The sequence below is a fragment of the Carettochelys insculpta genome, chromosome 29 (genome assembly GCF_033958435.1).
Source record: "Carettochelys insculpta isolate YL-2023 chromosome 29, ASM3395843v1, whole genome shotgun sequence".
NCBI classification, from domain to species: Eukaryota; Metazoa; Chordata; order Testudines; family Carettochelyidae; genus Carettochelys; species Carettochelys insculpta.
Window position 1 is genome coordinate 11,480,803 of NC_134165.1, and position 17,286 is coordinate 11,498,088.

Here is a 17,286-nt window from a genome sequence, read left to right on the forward strand (position 1 = left end):
AGATTCCAGATGAGCACATTCTTGGACCAAAGCTCTGTTGTAATAGAAAAGTCTGCAGGTATTCCAATATCCACTGGCAAAGAATGCAACTGAACAAGAAGGTGATCAATGCACAGTAGGATTTCCAGATACTTGCATGGGCACTTCTGAGCCATGAGTGCCCAGGAACATAACCACCTAAGGTATGCTGGCAAGAGTTCTTTTAAAGGATAAGGTAGCATTAGCTATATCCTACATTCATTCCACTTGGCCATCCCAATCCTCAGCTACTCTGAAAAGATCTCCACAATTTAATCTGGAGCAGTGCTAATACTTTGAAACCCAGATTAGTTTGACATCTACAAAGTAGGTTTCTTCTGTCAGCTATCCATGGGTCTTTTGCAGACAGGAAAAGCTAACAGTGAGTCGAAATTACAAGCTTTTTAAACCAAATTAAAGTGTTTTGGGCAGCTCATGGGGACAGAAGTTTAAATGCTTTCCCAAAATCAAATTTCCTAATAAGACTCATCTTTAACCAGTGTAAGCCACACACCACATGGCAGGATATGAAAGACAGTCACACTTGCCTGTGGTGAGTTAAACTATTTCTTGGATAGGTTCCATCAGTTTTTGCAGAATCTAAGCTTTTAAAAACTTTAAAAAAAGTCTCTAGCACTTGTGCTGCACAGATGCATGTAGCCAACAGTATCGTCTTTCCCAAACAGACAACTCTTGTGCCTCTGCTGATGCTCAGTGCTCTGCCAATACAGTACAGTGAGAACTGGCCAGTCTTGGAACCCTATACTTTAAAGTGGGAAATTTCCTGAGCTACTAGGTTAATATGATTGAATGGCTTGTACAGATCTTGTTGTTTTTCCAGCATTTAGTCAACACTGACCTTATGAATAATATACTAGCTAGAATGCCATAACTTAAACAAACCGTGTTCGAGAGCATGCGGATTAAAACCCAAATCATCCAGCGTAAGACACAGAGGTCCTGTTTTGCCTCTACTTTGCAATACATCCAACATGAAGGGTTATTTAAAAGTTCATGGACAAAACTGATATTCCCATAACAAAGGGCATTGGAGAAAATATTCCCTCCAGCTAATGTAATTGTATACATATACTATTATTTTCCTCTCCCATCATGTCTGCAAGAGTTGAGGGAAGGTTGATTTTAAGACATCTGAAATCTATTTGGATTACTGCCAGTATGTGTACCCCAAACTGAGTAGATCTACCTCATATGCTGAGCTAAATATACTCCCACCTTTAATTAATTTGAAGCACAGAAGCCTTGGTTTCACTGCAATACAATATTATGCACCTCAGAGGTACAGATGGTACTAGATCCTGAATCTCCTTAGTCCTAACCAACAAAGAGAGAAGTTTGTCAGGAAGCTCACTTTTAAACGCCAGGATTCTCCATTTCCCCCCCCGCCCCCCGAGCTCAGGATTTTTCAAAGTAAAATTTAAAAAAATGCAAAAAACTTATTATCTGATCATTCTTTATCCAACTGCCCAAGACTCCAACACTTCCACACAGAAGGTCACCAGAAGTTTCAGCTGACTTGTTTTAGTTTTGGCTAAATTACAGGAGGTATAAAAATGCTTTTAAACACACAGTCAGCACTTTAGCCAAGGACAGAAATAGCTGCCTCTCCACAAAGTAAAGTTATATTTGCACTTTACATGTTATATAGCTGTTTTAAGTATCTTGGTATCTAAGCAGAAAAAAAATGGTACAAAGCAAGCAATACAGAAACCAAATTTCCTCATAATCCAAGGATTTGTTTTGCTTCCTGTTTCTCAAAGAGTAAGTCTGAACTTCTGTGGTCCCTAATATGGACGTGTGATCCCATCCAAGACTGGTCTCAGACCTTCAAGACCACAAGCAGTCTTTTCTTGGCATTTTCCAACTGCATAATCCCTGTGGAGCACGATCACTTGGGTAAATTGTGAGTGATGATATGAAGTCTCAAATTGCCAAATCCAGTGGGAAATCTCTGGAAGATTAGGACCAAGACAAGTTTGTCCTAGAAGTTAAATGGGGGCGAGGGGAGGGGAGAGCGAGGCACTAGTATTTTCTACAGAAAAATAGAGAGAGAGAGTTTGCATTAACTTCTATTGGTGAAGACATGAATCAGTTGCCCAATCTATATCATGGTGAAGCAACAAATAGTAAAAATCTAAGGGTTTTTTTTTCCCCGTTATTTTCAATCTATTGTAAATCCATATGTACAATATGAGGGTGTAGTGTCCTAGCTAGCCAAAATACATCCTTGCAGAATACATCTCATTCCAGGACAGCAGCTTTTTCTGGAGGTGGGGTTGTGGAGGATAGGTACGTGAGTTATTATGCAAGAGGATAACAGAACTCGTTTTCATACATGTTTTAGGAGTCTCCTTTAAGAAGGATTCTAAGTTTCACACAGATTTCCATGAATAACTGCTCCTAATACAGTAAGTGAATTTTTACAGACACAGTATTCAGTACCATTTACCCTCCCTAGCCACTATTCAGAACATAGCTCAAGTCTCTAGCACATTTGGTTAAAACTGTTCTGATCTGACTAATCAGTACACTTAACTCTCACATAAGATTAGTTGATCTTTCCTGCATTTCAAGTTTGCTGACAGATTCAGAAAAGGCTCCTTAATTAGAATGCAAAAAAGTTATCTGAATGACAGCAAAAATCTTCCTCACAAGCACATGCACTTTCTCAAGCATGTTAGACTCACAGCAAACCTTTCAAATTTGATTCCGTTTGTAAACTGGCAATACTGTGGTAAAAAAAGAGGCTTAAAAAAAGGGAGTAGTAAATGACTAAGTTTTACATAATTTTTCTGTGTGGGGCCAGTGACAGGTTAAATATTCTTTAGAGACTATGCTGTCAAGGCCTTTATAAAGCCACAAGCCTACTGACCCAGCTCACACCTGCTAAACTGCACATGCAAGAGAAGAGTTGATACACAAATGGCAGCAGCCACAGAGTCTGGATTTTTCAGACTCCATAGTAAAGGCTGAATTCTGAACAAAGTTTCCCTTTGGAAGGAAATGCATATAGTCCTGCACAACTTCTTAAACTGAACCCATAAAGGAAGATGAGTCACTGACCTCATCTAATGTGGGAGGAGAGCAAGTCATAGAACAAAGCAAGCCCTAGGAAGGATTTTCATGAAAATTGGCTTATGTGGAAACTTATTTTAATATTAGAAGACTGCCAGAAACCAGCACTTTGCAGTTACTACATCAGCAAGTTAAAGTCCCAAAAAGGAAGAGAAATCTTTTCACACCTTGCATCTTTGCCCCAAGCAGACAGACACTTAACCCTCTTAGCTCAACATGCCCATTTCCTTTCCCTGCTTGCTCCCCTCCCACAACTTTCTCCACCCTGTCACACTGGGGTTCAGAGATGCCTTCATCTTGTATCTATGTCCCAGATACAACCCAGAGAAGCCCACAGTTAAGGAAGGGGCTGTACACCAGGGAGTTTACCCCATGAAAATGAAGAAAAAAAATCTTGCAATTAGATTCCAAAATGGCAAATATAATTAGGAATATATTGGAACAAGTCACTACAAATCTAGAATTTATCAGAATTAGAGGGATTATGTCTGGATTTTAGTCAGGCATTCTATACTATACCTCACAAAATCTTAACTAGGAAGTTAAGATTCAATTGGCTCAGACATAATAGCGCCTGTGGATTGTGAGCTGGCTGGAAAACTATAAACACAACAGTTATGACAAGTAGCAAAGTCACTGAGAAAGCAGGGTCAAGACTTATTTTTAACATGCTGAATTATCTACAATAATTAATAAGCAAAATATTAAGGACATCCACATGGTAATCAAACACCAAACAGCATATAACTATTCTGCTGACAGACAGCTAAGGGGTCTGGTTTTTCACAACAGTTTGGCAATACTTGTAATCCCAATAAAGCCTTATTAAACTGAGCTGACATTCTTAAATTAAATGGAAATGAGCTGCCCACACCACTGGGGATAGGGAAACACTGGGTGGGTATGTACCTAGGGAGATTAGATGAATGGGAAGAGATTTTAAAGAGATTCAACTTAGAAAAATGCAGCTAGTGTTTTGGAGGGTGGGGAGAGGGGGACAATCTAAATTAGCTCCTTCCAAGGAACAAGCAGCCAAGGAATTAGTAATGCTGAAAGCCCTTCTTCACCAGGCTAGACAAAAAGTTAGCCATCAGTTTCTATAGCTTTGTGGCTGCAAATAAAGTAAACAAGCTTAATGCAATTTTAGGCACAAGGAGGTTTGTGAGGCCTTCTATACAACCACACAAGGAATATGGCCTTTAATTGTAGGCACTAGGTTACCAGACAGAAATCAACAAGAGTGCAAGTGATTAGCCATCGAAGAAATTAGGGAGGCTGGAGGCATCCAGTAGGGAGAAAAGATTCAGAATGGAGTGGAACTTGGTTGAGTGACAGCTGGGGAGGGGGGGCTAAGGGGACCACGAGCCTAAAGGGGCAGGAAGGGTATAGGCAGGACTTCAGCTACTGCAGAGTATTTCCCAGAGCCACCCCCGCCCCATGCCTCCAACATGCTCTACAAATGCCAAAGGGAGGGGGGTGCGAACATTTACCAGAGCTCCACTCCAGCTGCACTGAAGCTGCGGGGATAGGTCTGGAAGGGGAGTATTAAGGGTAGCCCAAAGCAGGAGTGGAACTGGACAGAGGAAGGGGGAGGGGGAGGAAGCCCCACTTCTGCCCAGCCTCATCCCTCACCCACTCTGGGCGGGGGTGAGAGCCAGCACCCCCCACCCCTGCACCAGGCTCACTCTGCCCCCCCATGAGGGAGAAACTAGCACCCCCGACGGGGGGGGGGGGGGCGCAAGCGGGCACCTCAGAGCCAGACGGCGCTCCCCGCCCAACCCAGCTCAGCTGCGCCCGCCGCGGTACCTGCGCGTGCCGGTGGCGCCAACCGCTCGCCGCCCCGCACCCACCCCGCGCCGCCTTTTGACGGGAAGCTACCGGCTCCCCCGCCCCGCCTCACCGGGGCCGGGAAGAGCCCGCCCCCGCCCCGCCCCGCCCCGCCCGCTCCCAACGCCCTCCACCGGCGGCTGAGGTGCCCTCCTCCGGCTGCCGCCGGCCCAGCCATCCCCTACTCCCCGCTGCTGCCCCCAGCCCCTTCCCTCCACCCTCCTGCTGCCCCCAGCCCCGCACCACCCCCAGCACAGCCGCCTTTGCAGCCCTGCCCCTTCCCTCCGCCAAACCTGTCACTCTCCCAGCCCTCTAACCCCTAGTCTGCTCTCCCTACCCTGTCACCCCCTCCCCCTTCTCCCCACCAGCTCTACCCTCTGCCCCCACCGACCCCCAGCTGCCCTTCCCTGTCCCCTTTTCACCAGCCCAGCTGTGCCACCACTGGAGCCACCCCCTATCCCCCCTTCCCTCCCCTCCGTTCCACCCACCAACCTCCCCTACCCTCTATCAGGCCTGCCCTGCCACCCCCGCTTTGCTGCACATGCCCCCCCCGCCCCGGCTTTGTCCCACTTCCTGCAGACTCAGGCAGGGATGTCTGCAATGATGAACCCTCCAGATGAGAGCTCAGTACGTCTGCTGGCCGGAGGAGCTAGAAACTTTTCTCCCCGCAGCGCATAGAGATGCGTGGATACAGCCTACTGTCCAAATCCAGCCTCTGTGTTTGGCATGCTCAGGTCTAGCTTTTCCACACCAAACAGAGGAGCTTGACACACTCAGTGAAGTCATCTACGGGACTAAAGGAGTCTGGGTCTTCTCTTGTACATTCACAGTCACCAGCAGCTTTGTCAGTACAGTGTACTAGTGCGCAGAGATAGAGAACCGAGCACCTTCTCTTCATAGGCTTCACACAGCATAGCATATATTTTTGGGATGGCTGCTAAGCAAAAGAACTTTCAAGTAAGTTGTTTGAAATATTGCACTTTTTAATGACAGCAGTTGAGACACTCGGGAAAGCACGTGTATGCCAAATGGTTTTATGAATTGCATCAGTACAAACCACATCAGCTGTAATAGGGTCCAAGTTGGGCTCCTCCCAGAACAGATGTCAGTAGCAGTACTGAACATTTTTGCACTTGATTAAGTACTAAATCAGGGTTGCTCTGTCACAGTGTGTTTTTCCGCTCACCTCTTGGCTGCCTGGGTTGGTACAGCACTGCATCTGCTGGCACTCATGGCCAAGAGTGGGACTGAAAAATGAAACAATAAAAAAAGTTCTATAACTCCTCGGTATCTCAAATCACCAGCCAGACTCCCTGCTAAAGGTTGCTGTTTGGCATGGACACACCATCCAGACACAAACCTATACTCCAGACCCATATACCCATTCTGAATGCTTTTTGCACCATGTAGTCAGCAGAATAACAGGCCCCAGGTGCACAAAGAGAATCTAGCAACTTTATAAATTCACTTAGGGACTCTGCAGAGCCCCAACAAATGTCCCCATTCTAGCCCAGACAGAGCTATTTTACAAATAGGGAGACACAGCACAGGGGACAGATGAACCTAGACCTATCTCAGGCAAGGAACATGCACCCATCCCCTAGCTATGCCCAGTGGAACTGCAGCACCTAGAGAGAGGTGCATCTCACCTGACCCACAGCTCAGAAGTAGTCCTTTCTCCACAGGGCAGCCTGCATATTGAGCCCTTCACCCTCAGCCACACTCCACAGCAATGATTTAAATTCAGAAAAACAAAAGCCAAGTTAAGGACCCAGGCAAGAGCAACGCCCAGTAAAACCTTGCAGTGAATAAATAAATAAATAAACCTTGCAGTGAATAAATAAGTGTTGGCTGCTGCTGATGTGTCCCTCTCCCTGGCCCCCCAAAGATTTAAATACCAAACCAAGAGGTCTGATTCAGACTTCCCATCCATCGAGGCACCATTAACTGGTTGCATCCACACCCTTCAACAAACCCCAGATTTCAACTGCTGTTTGTCCTCTGACCCAGAGACCTCCTTACAAACCCCACTCTGTTCCCATCTTGCCTTCCCCACTCCTGTGCATCAATAACTCACTAAGTTCTTACCACATGACCTTTCCAGGGCCCAGCCTTTTATTGGGTGTTCATCAGCCTCTTTCCTAGCTGGGTCTGCTCAGCCCTTGTACCCCAAGCCCAAATACCTGTTCATAAAGAGGATCTACCACAGGCCAGAGCTATTTGTCTGGCCAGTTTGCTGCTAATAATAATTATTCATCATTATAATTGTTAATTGTTAAAAATTATAATTAACAGCTCTCCAAATCTAGAGGAAACTCTGAGGTACTGTTTTACTCTGGCAGCAGTGGCTTTTCTTTTCATAGGCTATTTTCTGTTCCCGGCCTATGCCCTAGGCTACAGCAGTTTGGTTGCATGTATTCTTGCCTCACCTATGACTGACCCTGCTAGGGCAACTGTGGTCAGTCAGAGCAGAGGTTTTTAACTAAGGCGTGGAGCCAGGTGCCGTGGCTGGAGCCTAGAGATGATGGAATCTAGTACCCTTGAGGCTATGATGGCTCCTGGCTTGTTTAAAGCATGCAGTAAGGCGATGCTGAACTTGTTGAATGGACTTGTTGCAACTGCACAAGTAGTCATGGAAAAAGAACACAGAGCATAGGAGCTATTTGTTCATACTTCTAAGTTTAAAGCACTGCTGTGGTAGTGATTTAATGCACAGAGTAGCCACTGTAGAAGTTGTGGGAAAAAGCTCTCCCAGCACTGTAGATAAATCACCTCCATGAGGGGAGTAGCTAACAGCACTGGAAGTCTATTTACACAGACAGACACAGAGTTGTTTTTTCACATCCCTGAGCAAGCAAGCTATGGTGCACTAAAATGGCAGTGCAGACAAGCCCTGAGGAGAACTCAGTTCCAGACAGCATGTCAATATAGAGTCAGGTGAGTCCAGAGGGAGGGATATGTGTGAAGGACCTGGGGCAAACTGCTTCCAGTGCCTCAGGTGCCCCCACCCTGCTCACCAACCCCCTCCCCAGTCAGACTGGCCAGGGATTACCTGGGACAGAGCATGATAGGAGACAGAAGTGGGAGCAGGTGGTTGCCTCCCCCTCCCCCTCCCCCTGCAGAGAAGTGAGGCTCAGAAGGCTAGTAAGTCATGGCAGAGCACAGCAGGCTGCTGCTTGCTGCATGGTGAATGCAGGGCAAAAGGAGGCGGCGGCGGTGGCTGCTGCTGCTGCTGCTGCTGCCACCTGCCCCCAGCATCTGCATCCTGCTCCAGGTAATCTTCCCACCTCCAGTCCATAGGATGTCTGGGGCAGCCGCTGCAGGGTACCCATCAGCATGGGGCCTATGGCAGCTTGCCCCTATGGATGGGATGGCTCTGGGTGAGTGGATGCAGCAATTCTATGTTCTGTTAGAACAGGGCCCTGTAAATTATGGCCCATGGGCTAGATGCAGCCTGTCAGGTCTTTTACTCTGGCCCATGTTCCTACAGCAGCAGAGAAGATTTTGCATGCTGTCTCCACCCCCAGCAAAATCTCTAAGCTCTTATTGGCCAGAAAGCAGCCAATGAGAGCTGAGAGATTTTGCTGGGGGTGAGGCACTGCAGCACAATTTCTCAGCTCCCATTGGCAGGTTTCTGGCCAATAGGAGCTGAGAGAGCTTGCTGGGGATGAGGGCAGGGCATAAAACCAAGCCCTTCCCATCCCAGTACAGTGAGCCAAATAGACCAGTTGGGGAGTCTGTCTGACAGCTGACAGCTGCTGGCTGGGAGCTGCTGAGGTAATTGTTTCCTGGCCAGAGTCCGCCTCTGACACTTCACCCCAACTCACTGCATGACCCTGCACTACATCCTACACCACTCTCCCAGGCCACAATCCTCTCCTGTACCCATATCCCTTCTGGAGCCTGCACCCCAAACCTCTGTTCCAGGTCACCACCCAAACCCTCTGCACCCTCCTGTCTCAAGTCACAGATCCTTCTTAGATCCCACGCACCCTCCTACATCCCTCCCCCAGGTCAGAATCCTCTCCTGCCCCCATATGCTTTCCCAGGCCCTGTACCTCCAAACCCTGCCCCAGGTCACAACCTCTTCCTAAACCCAACCTCCCTCCCAGACCCCACATCCCTTCTATACAGAAGTGTGGCCCTTAACCACTTACCAAAAACTTAGAGTGGCCCCCACCATCAAAAATTATTGCCCACCCTGTGTTAGAGGCATTATTGTCCTGTGGCTTGACTACTGTGTTGGCCCTCAGGGGACCTTGTTGCAATCCTGGATCTGCTGTTGAATTGCTGTGTGACTTTTGGCAAGTTATGGCCCTCTCTAGGCCTCTGATTGCCCTCCCTTGGTCAAGTTCGATAATCAGCTCTTTAGTGCAGGGACTGTCTCTTAGGGTATGTCTACACTGCAGCCTTATTCTGAAATAAGCTATTCTGGAATAGCTATTCTGAAAAATCTTATTTCAAAATTATGCTGCTACACACAAAAATGCATCTCAAAATAGCATTTATCTATTTTGATATATATCATCTAAACACACACAGCCTATTTCAAATTAAAGCCATTGGGCGCACTATGGCTTATTTCAAAATAGGCACTATTCTCTGTCTTAACAGGATCTCTTTCGAAGTACCTATTTTGAAATAGGTGCTATTCCTCATGAAATGAAGTTCACCAATTTTGAAATATGCCAACTGCTATTGTGAATTTATTTTGTAATAGCATGTGCATAGTGTAGATGACATTTTAGTTATTTTGAAATAATTGTGTAGTATGACATAGCCATACTGAACTCACTGCTGTGTTGCTGCAATTGTGCAAGAGTTTGGTGCTATCGTTCTTTTGTAGTGCACATGAATACAGCTATCACAATAGAGTGTAGAGTTAGTTCACTGTCAGAAGAATTATTAGGCTCTTTCTTTCTCATAACTCAGGAAAGATTTCAGGGCTGCTCTAAGTGTCAGCAACCCCAGAGGCCTGGGCCCTCCTCTGACTCTGTCCCATCCACTGAACAATAATATTTTTTATGCACAGCAACTATGAAATCTTCCTGAAAAAAAAAAAGACTGACAACAAAAAACAGCAACATATACAGCAAAGACAAAATGAAGTAATTTAATCAGGTATCATAGTAATGAAGAAGTAACGTTGTATCTGGTTTTAATAACAGAAAATATATACATGCGCCACACATCATTGCTAATTTCTATGCCACTGCAGCACACCTGGTTACAGGGAACTTCAAGGGCAGCAGCTGGCTGCAGGTTAAATATTGGTAATGCGCAGCTGTGTAATTATAATGTTGTTATTTTAGTTCTTTTTTATATTTATAATGAAGCTCATAATGAAAACACCTCACTGATCGTGATCAGCATCACAGCTCTTATGTTCTGAAATCCACCTTCTCGGAAGAGTGCATGGGGCTGGAGTGCACTGGAAGACCTGGATGGTACTATGGCTTCCTCCCATGAACCCACCAGTCTTTCTCCCCTCCCCTGCCAAATAACCCTGCTTATTCCCTCCCCACAATCTCTTTGGCCCACACCATTTTCCCTTTAATTTCTCTACTCCTCTGACTCCTAATGCTGGCCCCTGCCTCGAAAGCATTCACATGCCTAATTTCTGTCCCCCCACCTCCAAGACTGATAATACCATCAAAATCAAATTGCCACTTGTCATTCTCAAATTACAGCACTTTAAAGGAACCTATTCCAAAACTACTTTTGTTTAATAGGGTTGGCTTATCCACAGTTATGTTAACTGCTGGTTGGGTGAGTTCACACCATTTGTGTAAATGAAATTTGTCTGTGATTTATCTAAACATACTCAGTACCTTATTCTCTGTTCAACAGACCAAAGGGAAACAGATTTTGGGGCACAGATGGTAACTCAGGCTTGGTCAAATGACCTCACATTTGGATCATTAGTGCTACTCTGCATCCCCAGGAGGTGGACTTCCAAGCAATCAGAGTAACCATTCAGACTTTAGAGCACTTAGGTTGCGTTTTAAAGCTCATAAAATGGTGGGAGTCAGTGGAAACCATCTGCTGTTTTTCTGTAATTTGTCAGCCCTGGTGGATCCCTAGATCTTGGTACTGCAGGGAGGGGAACCTCAAGGCTGAATCCTGCTGCTGGAGAAGTGAAAAAACAAGGAGGACCTTGAGGTGATGGCTGTCCTCCTGCCCTGCTTGATAGCAAGGACCCCCCTCCACACACACAGACCAGGCCTAGGAGAGGAAAGAAAGGACAGTGGAAGGGAGAGGTGTGGAGCACTGGGGAGGAGCACAGTTTTGGGATGGGGTGAAGGGTCCTGGTAGAGACTGGCTGCTGGCACTTACCTATTCTTGGAAGGTCCCACTGCTGAAAAAAGGGAGGGGTCTGTCCCCTGGAGATGGAAACATGGAAGGGCAGGGTCAGGCCAGGTCAGGCTGCCCGGCACAGACTGCATGCTTGAGTGGCATTTAGGAGTTTGATGAGCACTAGCAGGAAACACCCCTGTCTCCCACCAGATACAGCAAGGTTCCCCATATAACATTTCAGAGTGCAGACCAGACCCTGCAACCTGATGAGCCTCAAAATATTTTGCTGCTGTAGCTCCTATCTGGGTTCTTCCCATGCTGCCAAATAGCATGTAATTCACACACTGAGTCCCTGTGTATAGCCACATTCCTGGTCCAGCAATCTGAACCCAGCAGCCTGTTAGGAAGTGACCACCACACACTGGCTTCCAGCAGCCTTGGCTACTTGCAAGGTGATCCTAGGAAATTCCCAGAACTGGATTTCCCCCTGAAATCTTTTCTGCACCACAGAATCCTAGGACTGGAAGGGACCTCAGGAGGTCATTGAGTCCAGCCCTCTCCTTGACAATCCAGATGTATTAGGTCCGTTTGCCCTTCTAAGGAGATGAACATGCAACAGTTTGCTTCCCTAAATGAGTTATTCACATAGTTTACAACACTAAATTAGTTTTGGATGAAGAATAAAGCAAGTGTATTTAATGTGCTAAGCAAGTACAAGCACAAGGCTTTAAAATAAAAACTTGAAGCATTTTATCTTTTATTCTCTTGAAACCTACTAATAAACTGATCAAACTAGACTCGGTTCAAGGTGAGGTAACTTACTATATGTTTCCAGTAACACTACTGACCAAACCAGTGGAGCCGACATACCTGCTGGAGCCATGGGCAAGGTGGGGAGGCAGCTCCAAGCCCCAGAAGGGGCGGGATCACAGGTAGAAAGGGCAAGGCTGTTTCTAGCTTCCACCAGGCGGCACTCAGTGCCACACAGAGTGCACTGTGTCTCTCCACAGGCTGCCTGGAGGGTGCTGTGGAAGTATAGGTGGAATTTTAAGGGCTGGGGCTTTAGCCTCTACTGTTGCTGCCATGGTAGCAGCAGTGGCACCCAGGAGCCCTGGGTCCTTTTGAAAGACCAAGTCCTGGGCTTTTGCCCCTTTGCCCCCGCCTTAGCAGTCCTGGACCAAACCCTCAGGCAGGGTTGGCCCCCAAAGTCCAATGGCTGTTTCTTTCATCCTCTTAAGTGACAAGAAGAGAAATGGACCAGGAAAGATAACACGAGGTATCTTTGCCCCTCACCTTCATAATTCAGCCACGCTTTGAAATGCATTTTCCTGAGGGCTGACTCTAGTTCAAATTCAAACAGCAAAGAAGGTGACATGGTATCTTCTGATGAAAGAGGTTGCATGCTGTTTTTTCTCACCTCTGTGCTGCAATGCAAATTTGTCTTCTGTCTTTCCCCTCTCACTGTCAGAGGACTCTGTTTACATCGTCTATGAAACGGCATATTCCTATGTTTATGACCTGCTTGACGAGTCCTGCCTAACCCAGCTTACGTGGGTTTCAGCATGTGCTAAGGATGTTATTCACTGGAAATTCAGAACCATATATGCTGGATTGAGGGGAGCTCCTGCACCCTCTGGCTTGAAGTGATTTCTATAATACAGTATACAGGATTTACAGTTTGGCTGAATTACTCTCAGCACCGCCCCCGCCCCCCGCCGTACAAATTGTTCCAGCACCCCATGACTTTGCTATATGATTCATCATATTATCGACCAACCAGTAGTGAGTTTTCAAATAATACCTCACATGTATCGTGTCTACACATGCACACTACTTCGAAGTAGCAGCCCCAACTTCGAAATAGCGCCCGTCACGGCTACACGTGTTGGGCGCTATTTCGAAGTTGAAATCGACGTTAGGTGGCGAGACGTCGAAGTCGCTAACCCCATGAGGGGATGGGAATAGCACACTACTTCGAAGTTGAACGTCGAAGTAGGGCACGTGTAGACGATCTGCGTCCCGCAACATCGAAATAGTGGGGTCCGCCATGGCGGCCATCAGCTGAGGGGTTGAGAGACGCTCTCTCTCCAGCCCCTGCGGGGCTCTATGGTTATCGTGTGCAGCAGCCCTTAGCCCAGGGCTTCTGGCTGCTGCTGCAGCAGCTGGGGATGCATGCTGCATGCACAGGGTCTGCAACCAGTTGTCGGCTCTGTGGATCTTGTGTTGTTTAGTGCAACTGTGTCTGGGAGGGGGCCCTTTAAGGGAGCGGCTTGCTGTTGAGTCTGCCGTGTGACCCTGTCTGCAGCTGTTCCTGGCACCCTTATTTCGATGTGTGCTACTTTGGCGTGTAGATGTTCCCTCGCAGCGCCTATTTCGATGTGGTGCTGCCCAACATCGAAGTTGAACGTTGACGTTGCCAGCCCTGGAGGAAGTGTAGACGTTATTCATCGAAATAGACTATTTCGATGTCGCTACATCGAAATAAGCTATTTCGATATAGTGTGCACGTGTAGACGTAGCCATGGTGTATTTTGTACAAAGATTATTACACTCATTGGCCTTTCAGGACCACTTTTCCACTTGCAGGGCATCTGTGGGATATACACCCCAGCATACCTAATCCTTTCCCCGTTTTGTCTCTGAACCAGGATTTGTATTGCAGTACTGGGGTGCAGAGAGCTGCTGTGACTGCTCAATGCCCCCTTAATGGTGGCAGCAGAATGTACCCACTGAATCAAGAAGCTATATCAGCTGCTGTATACAAATATGAATAGTAACAGAGAGGTAGCTGTGTTAGTCTGTACTCCAACAAAACAAAGCAGCAGAAATGTAGCACTTGAAAGACTAACAAAATGGTTTATTCGGTGATGAGCTTTTGTGGGACAGACCCACTTCACCCTACTTTTTTTTCTAAAAGCCCAGTAAGAAGTGGAAGTGTTGGTAATGCTGCTAGACAATATTGACCTCCAGTGGCTCAGCAAATTCTCTCATTCAGCACTGGTCGGGTCTCAAGGGTGCCAGACTGGTGAGGTTCAGCCTGTACCATCACACCTTCTGTTTCAGCATAGTTATACCCTTAAATCTATCCTTTATGGATCAAGGTGTAAAATCTGGTTCATATTGATTTAGCACCATCAATAGGCACCTAAAAACATGTGCCCATACAGTTGCACTGATTTAACATCTCCTATTTATATACACCTACCTACCTCATAGAGCTGGAAGGTACGTCCCATGGTCATCAAGCCCAGTGCCCTGCACTCACAGCAGGACCTAGCACCATCCCTGACAGATTTTTTTTTTTTTAAATCTAACCTGCCCCAGACCCTTGAAAGGCCCCCTCAAGGATTGACCTGACACCCCTCAGTTTACGAGGCTAACGTGCTAGCTACTGAGCTATTCCTGTCCCCTCTAGTTACACCCATACAACACTGCATGTAGACCAGGCTTCTGTTGCTTTTTGAACCTGTTGAACATTAGGGTTTGAATACAGGCAAGGCCTTATGTTCAAGAGCCAGAGTGAGACTTGTATTTAAATGGCCAGACTTGGGTCTACCACACTGGCCGTTCTATTGCCTCCATCTTTGAGGCTGCATGCAATTCTTTGGGGAACATTTCTCAACGATGACAAAAGTGACATTGGTTCCGCATGACCCCTGGCTCTGGTTCTGCAAGTTATTAGCCTGTTTCCAGGAATTACTGGGGGAGCTTCTCTCGGTTGTGTTATGCAAGAGGTTCGTCTAGATTACCAGAATAGTTGCTGCTGACCTATGACTGACAACTGGGCAGCTGCTCTGAGCTAAGATGAATTCCACCCCAAGAATGCAGAGAGTCTGCCCATGTGGATTCAAAAGACGCAGCAGGCCTGGGATAATTTCATTCTTTGGTTGTACACTACAGGGTCAGTGTGTACTGTGTCCCTTGCTGTCCCTGACATACAAAAAATGTGCATGTGTCATACACTCTAGCTACAAAGCCTGGCTCTTTAGCTCAAACTGCAGCAGATTAGGCAGTCAGCTCTGGAAAGCCCTGATGTTCAATCATCCATATTGGCTCAGGGTGGCTGTATATGGCAATCACTGGGTGCGATATTAAAGCTAGTGCTAATTAGCTACCTTGGGTCCTGGAGCAGTGAAGCCCAGACTGCCCAGAAACCTGGGTAATTTCCCATGTGGAACAAGGGCATGTAGCTAGAACTTCACCGCTTTGGCACCTGAACTACATGAGCTGGCCCTGTGATTATGGTATAGGCAGATGGCAGCTGTCACAGGTGTATGTAGGGAGGGGAAATTTAAGGAAACTTGCACCTTTCCATTTGTAGCCCTTGCTCTCCCAGGAGAAGGCAGAGCCATAGGCTTATCCATCCACTTCCCAGAGCTGCCCAAAGATCTGGCTGCTGGCAGCATAATGCCCTTCTTTAAAGGATGGGGAAGCAGTGCTGCAGTCAGTTCCCAGGTGCACAAACTAGTCCTGAGCAAATTCACGTTGTTTTGCTCTCATGAAGCTTCTGTCAAAGGAAGGGCCTTTGAGGGTTGTAGCAATCTCTAGATCATGTCTTTACCTGTTTAAAGGCTAAGATTGTACCAGCATTTAATTACCTGCTGGGTTTTCTGTCTGGAGGGATGACTAATTTTGATTGATCTGGATTTACAACAGCCCTCTTTTGTGCTGGTCTTTAGTCATATTTCCTGCAGACTCCGGGCACCAGCATTTGTGCACACATTGTACTTCTGCAATGTGCTCTTGCTTAGACTGCAAAGCAGAGATCTTCCAAGAGATTTGGATCCTTCATTCCCATTAATTTCCCTTTCTTTGTCCTTCCATCCCTTCTAGGGATGTAAAATCCCATTTAATTGGTTAACCAGTTAAATGCTAGGTTTAACCCTACCCTCCCACCCTGCTGCAGGGCCCGCCAGTGACTGGGGTGACCTGGCCCAGCTGGAGTGTCCCTGCCCATGATGCCACTATGGATGGAGGGGGTGGCACTTCAGTGCAGCTGGAGAAGTCCCCATCTGCAGCAGCCCAGACTGGGAGTGCTGTGGGCAAGGATGCTCCAATCCAGCCAGGGCAGTCCCCGTCTATGGCAGCCCTGGGCATGCCACAGGTTAGGTGCTCTCCAGCCAGGATGGAGCAGTCCTGTTCCACAGCAGGGGAGCTGTTCTAACCCCACTGCCCCCTTGCCTTACCTAGTGCCCTATACATCTCCCACCTTTCGGGCCTCTGCAGATGGGTCTACACCAACCCAGGCAGAGCACCCCTGCCCATGCAGCGCTGTACTGGTTAACTGGTTATACTCTAACATCACTGTTTCCTTCCTCTTAATGACTCCCAGCTTTTTCCCATGTATACTGTTATGACAGGAGTCCACAGATGGTGTTGTCACACAGAGTCTTACCCATTCTTAGCGTACAAGCAGCATACAGTCCTTGAAGAAATGTTGTATTGCTACTAGTTTTGTAGTGCACATTCTTTTTGGAAGAGCCATTGGGAGCAGTAGAATTTGTTCTCAGCCTCAGTCTCTCAAACTAGAGTTGATTTTTGGGGTATCATTGCTTCCTGGAAATGAAGCATTGACTGCTGGGCTGAGATCTGTGGAAGAGGGGATTTGACTGCCTGCTGTTTGTGACCCACTCTGTTCCAGGGCTGGTGTATTACTGTGAACCAACAAGTTAGAAGGAGAAAACACCCAGGCTGTGCTTCACTGATTTCTGCACTACTGGGAAACTGTCATGCAAGGGCCCAAGATCTGCTACCACGTAGCAGAGAGATGACAATGCTTTCTTCTTACCTCAAGACTTTTCTGATATCTCCCAGTCACTTAGGAAAATTACCTCCTTTCACACCAGTGCAGAGACCCAGCACAAAGCCTATGCAAGACTTCAGTACCAGGTAAGTCCCCAAAACATCCTGATTTACATTACACACCAATATTTCATCTGCATACAGATTTTGTGCTCTTTTTATTGGCCTTCTGGATTTGCAGCCTTTCACCTGATATATATGATCTCAAAATTTTCTCTGCAACTGTGAGGGATAGAGACTTATTTC